The 12,710-nt window shown below is 36.9% G+C and overlaps 1 protein-coding gene across 2 annotated transcripts in view; it reads right to left on the reverse strand.

Annotated features, from left to right (window-relative positions):
* LOC136976403 (SHC-transforming protein 1-like) overlaps positions 1 to 12,710 on the reverse strand; it is a 47,732-nt gene that overhangs the window by 26,814 nt on the left and 8,208 nt on the right. The window lies entirely within an intron of this gene.

Genomic DNA, 12,710 nt, shown 5'->3' on the forward strand with positions numbered 1-12,710 from the left:
TGGAATGGAATATACAATATATACTACATATCTTTATATATATTTCAGCTAGTCAAAATGATGTATCAATATAATTCACAATTTAGAAATTCAAAACAAATTCAATTTTTCTGTTCCTAGGAGTATTATTGAATCTATTTAGTTACTTGTATTGTTACAACTTGCTTATTAAATTATTTTTTGAACTTTTGGATAAAAAGACCAAAAGTTTATATAGTCTTTATAATTTAGTATATATGTTACTGTGAAAGACCAATATCTAACAAATGTCAATATTCTCTGATGAATGTCAGTATTCACATAGTCGCTTAGTGTATGTATGAAATATTTGCTAGATATCATTATTTCTTACTTACACCAACAAATGTCGACATTCAACATGCACTGTTGGTAAATGTTGAATAAAAATATTTTTATTACATTAAGACAAAAATGCAACTTTTTAATATATTATATGAGGGTTATTTTTTTCCAACCTCCACTAACTCATGAAAAAAAATTGGAAGCATGTGAGACAGGGACAGGGTGCACACCTAATGAGTAGTATATTCCCTCACCACTTAGTGTTGTGCCAAGCTATTTTAGACATTTGTGTAGCGCTTCGTCGCTATTAACTATATGTATATATTTATGTATTTTTTTTTTGTTTGATTGTTCTATTTATATGTTTGTTTTTTCGTTTATGTCGCGTCGCGTATATGTTGTTGTATCGGGTTTTAGATGTGACGCACAGCCATTTTGTTGTGTACCGTACCGTCTGTTGTCGTCATTGCTGTGCCGTGGTTTGTGATTTGCTATTTGGAGGATCACGTGGGAGGAAAAGAAAAAGCTCCCGGATGGTGGGAGATATAAACGGGTGACTTCCACGTGTCGAGATATTTTTTTTTTTTCATTCTTCTCTTTCGTGGATCGGGGATCTGGAGCGGTGAAGAGACGAGAGAAAGGATTCGAAGCAGAGCAGCCGATCAGGAAGAAGAAAAAAAAGACAAGAACCAGCGAGAAGAATCTCATTTCGTAACTACGTGTCCCACGAAATACGGCGACGGTATCTACCATCTTGTAAATGTTTGTATAGTTTTTTAAGGTTTAATCGCGTATTAGTTTTAGTCTCGCGATTAATTACTGTTGTAATCTTAGTGTTATTGTCATCCTTAATTTTGTTAAGAACGCTGTTTGCCTGTTTAAATCAGGCGATCAATTCCCCCTTTTTGTGTGTGTAATTAATAAACCTTTGTTTGTTTATCTATACGCTTCTACCGACTATTCATTTCCACTTCCTTTCATACCCGCAAACCACGTGCTTGCGGAGTCCACATTGGCGTCCGCGACAGGATATAGAATAGTCGGTTTAGCGTACATCCCCTCATTTCATTTTCGTTCTGTCCGTCGCACATTCCAGGCCCTACTATTTGTATAACGTATTCGTCGCTGCGCTGCACATCTTCGGTTTTGAAAATTTTTTTTTTCTCTTTCCTTATGGAAAGCCATACTGTAGTATCATCCGGATTGGCAATGGAGGGGATCAGTAACGTCCCTATTGTTACCGGGTTCATGGGGATGATCCCATGCTTTACGAATTCGCCAGGCGATGTTTTGGATATATGTCGCTTCTTTCAAACGGTGGAAAACGTGGCGTCTCTCGCAGGTTGGGAGGAGCAAGTCAAAGTAACCGTGGTTCAGGCCAGGCTTAAGGGTGAACCACTGTCGGTGTTTTTTGACCTAAGGGACCAAGGCATCACGAGTTACGACGAAATAAAGAGGGGTCTCATTAAATGCTTCGATCGGAGGGACAAAGAACAAGATCCTTTCAGTCAAGTCCTAAAAATAGCCCAAAAGAGAGGAGAGAAAGTCTGTGAGTACGGAATCCGCATAAGGTCTTTGTTCTCGCGCGCCGTGGCTCGTAACAGTAACTTGGCCACGCTCCGGGATAACGCTGTGAAAGAGTGTTTTTTGAGAGGTTTGGCCACTGACATCCGGAGGCAGGTAATGCAAAAACATCCGGACACCTTGGACCAAGCGATATGTAGGGCAGAGGAAGAGGAAGAGATTGAGGCGGCTTGCGGAAAAGGGAAAATAATGAGCGAGGTGTGCACGAATTCAGAACATAAGGTTTCGTCCTCTGAGAAAGAGGATGGCGTGAACAGCCGTATTGCAGAGCTCGAGGGTCAAATACGGGCATTGACGGAGTCGGTCGCATCGTTAACAGGATGTATGAAGGGAAATGGGAATCCCGATAGAAAGTGGAGCAATGAGAGAAGATGCTATGCTTGCGGGGAGAAGGGGCACCTGGCTAGACAGTGCAATAAGCGTAGGCATTTAAACTAATGGAGGGCCATTTGGGAGGTCAGACAGATGGCCAGAGCGTGAGATTGGAACTGACCACGAGGATCCAATTATCCAGGCGCGGGTTACCGACAATCGAAGGTCTAATGTTAGGTACCATGGTTACTTGCCTAGTCGACACGGGCGCGGAAAGGACCGTTATTAGAGACGAGCTAGCTGAAAATATAAGAAAACAGAATAGAAACTGGGTTGTGTTTAATGATTCCTGTATAAGCGGAATGTCAGGTGCTCTCCTGAGAAGTGATGAGGCTGTAATTATCGATTGTAGATTCGAGAACGGGTGTAGGGTATGTGCTAAGGCTCCTAGTTTGAGTTTTCCAAAGGGGACGGACTATGACTTAATTTTCGGCATGGATGTTATTTGCCAACACCCAGAGCTGCTGACTGGCATCAGGGTAGTTGTGAATAGTACGAACCTGAGGGGAAGTGGGGATTTCTCCATTAACATAAACACTGAGCTAGGTGATAAGACGGGGTTATGGAAGTTGGATCACCTTGAGGAGAAGGTTAAGGAGAGGGTGATCGATGTGTTAAAAAGGTATCCAAACGCTATGGCTAACGAAGTTTCAGAGTTATCGGGGACCAAAGATCACGTGCACTCCCTTGAATTGACGTCTGAGTGTCCGATAAAAGTTAAGCAATACCGTATCCCATACAGCTACTTGCCTGCCCTCAAAAGACAAATTAATGATCTCCTGAAGGCGGGAATTTGCGAGGAGAGCACGTCAGAGTGGAACTCCCCGATACACGTCGTTCCGAAGGACTCTGGCGAGCTCCGCGTCACTCTGGATCTGAGGAAGGTAAACGAAATAACGAAAACGCAGGTTTTTCCGATGGCTAGGATCGATGACATATTGTCTCAGCTTAATGGGAATAAATATTTTTCGGTTCTAGACCTTAAGGCGGGTTATTTTCAGATCCCCTTGGATCCCAGGGTAAGGCATGTTTTCGCGTTCTCCACACCTTGGGGCAAATACCAACTTTGCCGGATGCCTCAAGGGGGTAAGAACAGTGGGAGATTTTTTCAATATGTCATGACGAAAATCCTGGCTAAGTTCGTAGGGAACTCTTGCTTCGTCTTTCAAGACGACATCGTTTTGTTTTCCCAAACATTAGAGGACCACCTTGATTTGTTCGATCGCGTCATCAGCACCCTGAATAGCGAAGGCCTTAAACTTAACCCAAAAAAATGCCAGATATTAGCGGAAGAAGTAAGTTATCTAGGGCACATAATTAGTAGGGAGGGAGTACGTCCGGACCCGAGTAACATCGAATCCATAAGAATGGTGAGGGCGCCCCAGAGCGTGAAAGGTGTCCGCAGTTTCCTTGGCGCGGTAGGGTTTTTTCGAAATTTTATACCATCCTTTGCTGACCTTGCCGCACCGCTTACCGAGTTAACAAAGAAGGGAAAAAAATTTGCGTGGGGTCTGGAGTGCCAACAAGGGTTCGAAAAGTTGAAGGAAGCCATCGCCACACCGCCATTATTAGCACACCCTAATTTTAATGAACCCTTTTTCTTACACACCGATGCGTCTAAGATAGCGGCTGCTGCAGTGCTAGAGCAACGCAGAGAGGGGGGCTTAGTACCGATCGGCTACTTCAGTAAGAGGTTTCAGGGAGCTGAACTTAATTACTCGACCATAGAAAAGGAGTGTTTGGCCATAATCATGGCCCTGAGGCATTTTAAGTTTTTAATCTTGGGGCAAAGGACAATAATTCTCTCCGATCACAAGCCTTTGGTCTTTCTTAGTAACATCAAAAACGGAAGCAATCGCTTAATCAGATGGGTGATGGAGCTCATGGATTATGACATCGAGGTGCAGCACGTTAAGGGCGTGAATAATAATGTGGCGGACTTTTTGTCAAGGAACGTTAATGGGGTATATCACGTTGAGGTAGGGGCCACGAAATTTGCTATTCCTGATAGGTACGAAGTACGTTTGTCGCAAGACAGAGACGAATTTTTTGGACCTATTAAACGGGATTTAATGAGAACTCCTGATGGTAACGGCATAAGGAGTAAGATGCCACAGTATATAGTAGTGGACGAATGCCTATATAGGCAAAGTTATTTCAGGGCGCGCGATCAGTATTACAGCCAGGTCTGCGTGGGGGAAGACATTTCCAAGGAGTTAATCAAGGCTATTCATAATAATAATCTGTCGGGGCATTGGGGAGTACGGAAGACGATGATGAGCATCGAAAAGCATTATTATGTCAGAAACCTAAAGGATAAAGTAGAGGAAGTGGTTAGGACCTGTGAAAAGTGTCAGAGGCACAATATTCATAAGGGAAAGGCCCCATTTCAGGAGAATGAGGTGGCTAATGCCCCTTTTCAGAAGATCGCCGTCGACATCATAGGTCCCCTTAATACGACGAGTCAAGGGAATAGCTTTATCCTTGTGATGATCGATATTTTCACGAGATTTGTAGAGATTCACCCCTTAAGAGATCAAACTGCGTGGTCGGTTAGCAATGCTATCTTTAACTCAATAATCTGTCGTTATGGTGCACCCGAAACTATTATCTCGGATAGGGGGACGAATTTTCTTTCGTCCCTGTTCTCCGATTGTTGTAAGTGGCTTGGGATCAAGAGAAACATTACTACAGCCTATAGACCGTGTTCAAACGGGTTATGTGAAAGAGTTAACAAGTCGCTAATAGAGATGATATCAAAGTCCTCGGAGAGAGGAGGGGCGGAATGGGATGAAATGATTTATCCGGCCTGCTTCGCTTATAATAATTCGCACCACTTGGCAATTGGCGAGTCGCCTGCATTCCTGTTATATGGAATAGATCCCCGCATTCCGAATTTCGAACAACACGTCGATGAAAGCACGACTGACGAGCGTAGGACGTTTCTCATCACAAAACTTCGTGCTCTAAGGGAGTCTGCAGGGAAACGCGCTACCAAATTTAACGAGAAAAGAAGAGAATACGGGAGTAAGGGGCGAAAATTGGAGAAGTTTTTAGTAGGACAAAAGGTCTGGGTGAGAAAGAAGGGGGGAAAGAAAAATAAATTCGCGGATAAATACAAAGGGCCCTTCCGCATCATTAGAGTTGTGAACCCGACTACGTATTGCGTAGAAGGGTGTAACTTCAAAGACAGGGAGACTGTCCATGTTGACCGTATAAAGATGTGCTACGGAGAACCGGTAGAAAAAACTAGGCGTGGGGAGAGAAAAAGGGGAGGAAAAAGGCAACCTAGCGATCATGAAATAGAGGATGAAGAGGAGGGTCAAGATGGGAGATGGAACAGGAGATTGAGGAGCAGTGATGTTAGGGTAAAGGGTGTTGGCAACGACGTTCCGCAGGGGAATAGCGATGACGAAGGCATAAGCAAGCGACCGTACAACCTAAGGCATCGTGAGATTGACTTCCGTAGGCTACACTACGGTAGTTAATCGTCTCCGAGGGGAGATATGTAGCGCTTCGTCGCTATTAACTATATGTATATATTTATGTATTTTTTTTTTTTGTTCGATTGTTCTATTTATGTTTGTTTCTCGTTTATGTCGCGTCGCGTATATGTTGTTGTATCGGGTTTTAGATGTGACGCACAGCCATTTTGTTGTGTACCGTACCGTCTGTTGTCGTCATTGCTGTGCCGTGGTTTGTGATTCGCTATTTGGAGGATCACGTGGGAGGAAAAGAAAAAGCTCCCGGATGGTGGGAGATATAAACGGGTGACTTCCACGTGTCGAGATATTTTTTTTTTTCATTCTTCTCTTTCGTGGATCGGGGATCTGGAGCGGTGAAGAGACGAGAGAAAGGATTCGAAGCAGAGCAGCCGATCAGGAAGAAGAAAAAAAAAGACAAGAACCAGCGAGAAGAATCTCATTTCGTAACTACGTGTCCCACGAAATACGGCGACGGTATCTACCATCTTGTAAATGTTTGTATAGTTTTTTAAGGTTTAATCGCGTATTAGTTTTAGTCTCGCGATTAATTACTGTTGTAATCTTAGTGTTATTGTCATCCTTAATTTTGTTAAGAACGCTGTTTGCCTGTTTAAATCAGGCGATCAATTCCCCCTTTTTGTGTGTGTAATTAATAAACCTTTGTTTGTTTATCTATACGCTTCTACCGACTATTCATTTCCACTTCCTTTCATACCCGCAAACCACGTGCTTGCGGAGTCCACATTTGCTACCCTGCAGTAAACATGTAAACATGATGCTGCCAATCCAGTCTCCTGCCAACTGTGAAGCACAAGCAGTAATTCAATATCTACAGGCCAAAGGACTGAATTGAGGTGAAATTCATCGAAGGATGTGTAATGTGTATGGTGAGAACCTCATGAGCTAAGGATACGTGCGTGAATGGTGCAGGAAATTCAAACAAGGATGTGACAATGTTCATGATGAGAACGATCAAGGAAGGAAGTATGTGATGACTGATGATTTGGTGGACAAAGTGGATTAATTGGTGTGAGAAAGGCATCGGTTCACAATTTCTGAGCTCAGTGAGGAGTTTCTTCAAATTTCAAGGTCCACATTGTATGTCAACACTGACTGACAGTGTTGAAGGTTGGCTGAATGGCCTGGCAGCAACGTTTTTCGACATGGGTGTACAAAAGCTGGTGACACGGTATGATGTCTGCCCAAATCGAGAAGGCAATTATGTGGGAAAATAGATGAAGACTGTAACTACCTTCTACAAATAAAGTGGTTTTGTTCTTCATTCTTGTTTTTTTATTCTGGGTCAGTGGAGTGTGATAGTCACGCAAGTGTACAATAATCCATGAGAGGCAGTACACAAAAAAAATAACAACAATTATTTTTTTTTTTCACGTGATTAGCAATATACAGGATTCTTTCAGATTCCAACTCTTAATGTTAACAATATCCCAAACTGGGGTGAGGAATCAAGCGAATACAGAACAAAAGAACACACTCGCGACAAATAAGAAAAGACGGACTTGTAATCTTACGACTAACTTACACTAAATTATAAACTAAAAAGGAAAGGAAGAATAGCAAGAAGTTTTGGTATGATAGAGGAGGTTATAAGGAATACCTGGGTTCTCTGTTTGGTATTGACGCTCTTCTGGTGGGGAACCACTCTAAATCATTTCTCACTGATCTTTTTCAGATCTCTTCAAAGATTCTCCTTATACAAGGGACGTTCTCTCTCTCTCTCTCTCTCTTTACGTTAGCAGGATCCTTTCTCTTTCTATAGGCCACCTTCTTTCCCCTTTGTTTTTCTAGACAATGAGCAGGAGCGTAACTTTCGCACATCTACCTTCACCGAGAGTCTGACCCAAGAATGAACCTTCTTATTGTTCTAGTAGCCTCAGGGACTTCACTTCCCATTGTTAACGTGGTTTGTGGAAAGGGTTACCCCACCCACGGGAAGAAAAATATTAATAGAAAATTCGAGAAAACAAAAGGAAGAACAAAGAAGAAAGAAAACTTAAAACTAAACTTGTATCTAATATATACATTAATATGGCATATTGCCACAGGAGGTTGAAAAAAAAAGCCCTCGTATATGTCAAAATAGAAGAAAGCTTAAGTAACAGCACATGTAAATAATTTGTTGAACCTAAAATAAACAGTACATTCTAAATCAGAAAAGGAAATAATACCTATAATAAACTTACACATAAATTATGTGATTAACATTATACAATCTTATTTATTGCAACAACTTAAAGTGTTATGACACTGAATTTCACAAGAGTCCTTTGCTTTTACAACTGCATTTAGTTGTGGAACACTTCTTTTTTGCAATTACAGCATGTATAGCCTTGCCCTCCACTTCTCTAATTAGTTGTAACTGCTTCTCTCAGTGACTTTTCTTGAAAAGAAATCTTATCTATGGAAAGTAACTTTTCTTTACAAATTACAAACTGATTACGGTATAAAGCTGCTTGACAGTACCATTTTTGTTTGCTAATTTATAAAAGTCAGAGTCTTCTATTCTAACAACAATCGCCAATACATTTCAGGCATCTGTGTGACCATGGTCGACATCAGGGACTTGTATTCATATGGTATCACCAATTTGAGCAGGACAAAATTTTCTTTTTGAGGTTCTTAACATTTTTGTTGCTTGCAGTAGAAGATTCTCTTTCATGGCTGCTCTTTTTATAGAAATAAACTCGTGTTGTTCAGTCAGGGCTTGATATGAAGACAGGGTAGGTTGCAGCTCCTCTTCAATATTTTCCTTTGGAATATGGTTTTTGGTATGATTACTGCTCAAATTCTCTTCAAAAGTATTAACAATTTTTTCAAGCTGTTCTTTGGTTTCAATATTTGCAATTTGCTTACCAGGCAAAGATGACAATGCTATGCCTTCTTTGGTTTAATGCCAAACAGGGTTTCATAAAGACTTTGGTGTATTCCTTCATAGTATGTTGTGTTTTTAGAAAATTGAACAAGGGCAAACCATCTGACCATTTACTTGTATTGTTATTGTTCATCAATGCAGAGTTAACATATTCTGTATATCCTGATTGGCCCTTTCAACTGAGCCTTGTGTTTGACTATGACGAGGCTTGCCGTGAATTATCTTAACATCTTTCTACATAGCACATAGTTCAGATATGACTCAATTACTGAATTCCCAACTATTATCTGAATGCAATATAGCTAGGACACCAAATGTTAAAAATATTTGAAGATGATATGCTAATTCTTTATCTGTCTTAGTTTTTAAAGGTTGTAACTGGACAAACCTTGTTAAATGGTCTTGATATACTATTATGAACTTGTAATTGCCATCCCTGTGTGACTGCAGATCTATCAGTTCGATTTGACATCTTGAGTTTAACTCCGAACTGACCATTGATTTCACAACAATACCTTTCTTAGGTTTCATTTCAAACTATGTTTCATTTGACATTGTTTACATAAATTTAAATACAACATTACAACTTCATATGTAATATTTTTGTATTTAACTTGCAATTCTTTAAGCATACGTGTTCTTCCTCCATGACCTATTCTGATGTGAGTTTCGCATAGTATACTGAGAAATTCATTATTGGTAACATAATGCTGTATATTTGTTTCTCCTGGTTTTAATGGGATAACTAACTTCTCTTCATCAATAATTTTTAACATGTCAAAATGTTTTAATTGTCTGTAATCCAAAGGTGTACTGCACTTAGTTTTAGCAGAAATCACTTCAGAAAGTATTTTAAAGTACTTTTCCTGAGAAAAATAAAAAGAATTGTCTTCTCGTTTACTCACAATTAATGCACATAACTTTTCAAAAAAGATCACGGTTTACTGCAGTAGCCATTCAATATAAATTACTGTATTGGATAAAAAAATAATAATTAAGCAAACATTGCATAAGACTGACAATCAGCAGTGTTCAAGAGTATAACAAATAATGCCATGTGACCTCAGTCGTAGCAGAGGATTTGGTGAGAGAGAGAATGATTTGGCATTTTTGTCGCTTCTCTCTGGCTGTCTTCTTGGCTTGTCATTTCAACTTCCACCAGAGCTTAACTGTGCTTGTTGACATATACTGGCAATGGTTTGAATGTACTGTATAATAATATAACCAAATATTTGGTCTTTTACTGACGTATTTGGTATGTGTTGACATTCATTGGAGAATATTAACATTCTCTAATTTCAGTCTATCATGGTAACATATACATACATATATCAAAATTATAGCCAAAAGATTATAGGAATTTTATTTTTATATTTTAAAAAACTTGCTGAATGGTTAATCATATGGAAACTTGTGTATTGATGAATAAGCATAAAAGAACACAACACTAAATTTTGGTCTTATTTTAAACTTTTCTATGAATTAATGTTTCATAAGTTAAATGTGTTTCAAATTTTATAGGAATTTATTTAATTTTTAACTAAAAAATTATTTGTATTTCAATAATTTTAATTAAATTGTTATAATACTATCAATAGTTCTACTTTACTGGAACATAATCAACAATATTAAATACTAGTGCTTTTAAGCTTCCTCAGTTCATTTTCAGAAGTTTGTATCATGTGTTGACTGTCTAAATGTAGTTGGCATTTGATATGAATCCCTGAAGACGAGCTTAGTAAGTTTGAAAGTACTAGGAACTATTTAAAACAGTTGACTGTTTTTTTATCAAGAATTGAAAGTTAATATTATATCATTAATCAGAGTTATCAACTGTCTGCTTGCTAATTAGTTTTTACAGTGTGGTGTCCACTATGTTCGGCATTTATCCACTTTTTTCGCCATGCTTCCAGTTATCAATCTATAAAAGTATTGTTTTGTTTTATACTTTGAAAAAATTTTTATTGTTAAAACAAATTTTTTGAGGTATTATAGTTGGACTGTTTTCTTTCAAACCTGCAAGTTTCACTACAAATTATGCCAAATTGCTTACTGTTAACTTCCTTACGTGGAAATCTGTGTTTTAAAAATTCTGTGACATATTTCCTTTTTCTTACAATTGTTATTTTTTGGATAATTTTTTTTCATATATTAGAATGACATTGTTAATAAACACACAAATCTACTAACCCTACTTTGCTTTTGTTGATTGAGGTTGGCAAAATCAGTTGAGTATTGTCTATTTTTTCCTTTGCTATTAAGAAAGCCAAAGAAAAAATATAGAAATGTATAACAATGTAATAAAGTGTTTCTCTGCAATTGGGTTTGCTTTTACCTTTTCTAACTTTAAAAAATATAGACTTTAAATATTTTTTAAGCAGAGGAATAATATCTATGAAAAAGTAATACATGATTATGTAAAATGAATTGATGATCCCACTTGGAGTCACAACTATATTTGGAATTGCTGTTTTTATATTAACATATTAATGTATAAGTGCAACAAGGTACAAGAAAAGGTATGCTAAAATAAAATAAATTGTTACATAATCTTTTAATTTTGGTAATAATTAGTAGAAAAAAACTCTGTTGATGGCATTAAAATAGATTGTAATAAATAAACAAAATATATAACTTAACAAAATATGCGAGTACTTTCAGCAATATACAAGCTTGTCATCATCAAATAAATCAAATGCAGAATGGCAGAGAACAAAATTTGAAAATGTTGAAATAGAAAAATTTTGTTCTCTGCAATTCTGCATTCGATTTGCCTGATGGCAAGCTTGTATTGCCAAAAGTACTGTGACAATATAGTTGACAGTTTTTTATTAATCATTATTATTATTATTATATTATTATTGATGTATATATAATGTAACAATCATATACTTATCATTTCTGTGTGCCTTGCACTATAGAATTCTGTCAAAATTGTCAAAATGACTACATTTTGATTAAAATTTTGGTTGCCAACTCTTTTGGGCAAATATCAACTGTTTTTTTTTCCATGACTGGTTCCACCACAATACCAAGTTTTTTCAAAATTACAGATTGAGAGCTCTGATTTATAATATAAGAAAATGAAATAAAAGTTAGGAAATTTCTGTTGACACATCATCATATGATAAAAATAATAAAGTAATTTATAATAAAGATGTTTATATGATGATGATATTTTAAATTTGATTGAGTCATAATTGATATAAATTAGTTAATATAAGTTGTTGCTGTGATGATGACTTCATTTTATTTGAACTGATATATTTTACCAGGAAAAATGAATAAATTTTTATCAAGAAATTATTGTATATATTCTGCTTATACAGTTTTTGTATAACTAAATTATATACAATATTTCTATAAATAAAGCAAAAGACACAGCATATATTAAAATTACAATTATAGTGGAGTGTATATTATTGTATATACACTCCACTATAACCTTGATGATTATAAAAAATCAACTAAAACTATATCAAATTTTGTAAATTGAAATTCTTTTTATATAATTGTCACAAAACTTTCCATATTTTCCTTTATGATAAACATTTGGTGATATACTGAGTTAATTAACTTCTTTTATTATAAAATAATTATAAATATAATTAGTTTTCTTATTAAAATTATTTCTTAGTTTTCTAATATTTGAAACATCTTATATATATAATCTATGAATACTTTCTTTCTTTCTATGAATTCTTTCTTTCTGAAGTTCATAATAAATGGAACAGACTGACTGAAATGTTTTCATATTTCAGAAATGTATTATCTCAGTTTTTATCCTACCCAAAATGATATATCTAAATTATAATATTATTCCTTTTAGTTAACATTGTCCATTGTGAGCTTCCAAAAATGAAGAAATAAATTACAACTTGAATTAATGTAAGTGTTTATTAGTAAAGACATAAGTAATAAAATTCACTCTATTGGAATGAAACTTAAGTGTTTTCAAGTCTCATTATTGGTCTTCAGAGATTAATGTTTTTGAAAATAATTTATAATATTATACATTATCTTTGTTATTGAAAAGAATTCATATTTATTAAGATGAGCCAGCAAGGCTTGAA

Source organism: Centruroides vittatus, unplaced genomic scaffold, assembly GCF_030686945.1.
Source record: "Centruroides vittatus isolate TY-2023 unplaced genomic scaffold, ASM3068694v2 contig_400, whole genome shotgun sequence".
Classification (NCBI taxonomy): domain Eukaryota; kingdom Metazoa; phylum Arthropoda; class Arachnida; order Scorpiones; family Buthidae; genus Centruroides; species Centruroides vittatus.